Here is a 1382-nt window from a genome sequence, read left to right on the forward strand (position 1 = left end):
ATTTAATGAAAAAAAGAGAAAAATAAAAGACAATTGTCTCACAGTTAAAAGGGGTGGAGGGTGGGTACTGGGTAGGTATCCTATAGTGGATAGTCAGTTCTGAAAAATATTGAGTGACACAACGTATCAAATAAATAAATATATAAACTATTTATAAGTTTTTAATTGAAAGGGTGTTCGCCAGCTTATGGTAATCGGTAAAAAAGACCAAGGAAAAAAAGAACAATTTTTAAAAATATATTAATTGATTATCACAAAAAAAAAAAAAGTTATTGATATCAAATTATTATTATTAAACAAAATTAAATATTAATGATATTGTGTCGTGCGTGCTACAGCAGTTTATAAATTTTCAAATTATAATATAAATATTAAAAAATAAGGTATAATTAAATATTTGAATAAATAAACAATTGATTTTGTTTGTATGATTTTTTGGCATAATTCTGGTTTAGCAACCTATCGATTTTTCAAATTTTTTTTTTCCAACATGTGTATTTTAGGGTTCTTTATACGAATGTAAAAAAAAAAAGCCCAGAGAAACTTCGTTTTGACGTTATTGATAAAAAACTTCAATAACTATATTTTTTTCGTTACGCGTATTTTTTAAAAAAAAAATACTTAGAAATTAGAACTGAATATTATTAATTTTTTTTCATAATGTGTGGTTTTAACGGTGATTTCGAAATTGTTTGAATTTTTTTGCGGAAACCATTATTTTGGAAGTTTAAGCCAAAGTTTGCTATTACGTTTATACGCCTGTGAGCAACAATACTTTAATGCTGCGCGGAGGAACTCGTGTTTGGTATTTTTTCGATTTTATTGACCGAGCGCAACGCACTGAGCGAGTGGCAACGCTAGCAGATTATGTGCTTTTTAACAACTTTGTTTAATTCCGAGGTCTACCCAAGGCGTGGTTTTACATAAGATTATCAAATCAGGGGATATTTTCGATTTGATATCGTCCGAGTGATATCCAATGCTAAGTACAGTGGAACCTCGATTATCCGGGGTAATGATGGGGAGGGGGTCACACGGATAAATGAAAATCACGGTTAATCGAGACTTTTTATAATAATGAAATTTTTATTTAATTTTAATTAGAAATACATAGGTACAATTTTATAATAATGAAATTTTAAAAATTTGATTCAATTATAATTAGAAATATGTATACATACATAATATACATACAATAATTTTATACAACAAGTTATTAGGGCTTAAAATATGAAGTTATAAGTCTTTGTTTTTTTTGGTTTGAAATAATTTTCCTTACTTCACTTCTAATTTTTCTTAAGCCAATAATGTCATGGAAGTCAAAATTTTCCTGTTCGCAGAAGTTCAAGAGGACATCAACTGCTTCCATTGCTTGGCTTGTC

Source organism: Acyrthosiphon pisum, chromosome A1 (genome assembly GCF_005508785.2).
Source record: "Acyrthosiphon pisum isolate AL4f chromosome A1, pea_aphid_22Mar2018_4r6ur, whole genome shotgun sequence".
Taxonomy (NCBI): Eukaryota; Metazoa; Arthropoda; class Insecta; order Hemiptera; family Aphididae; genus Acyrthosiphon; species Acyrthosiphon pisum.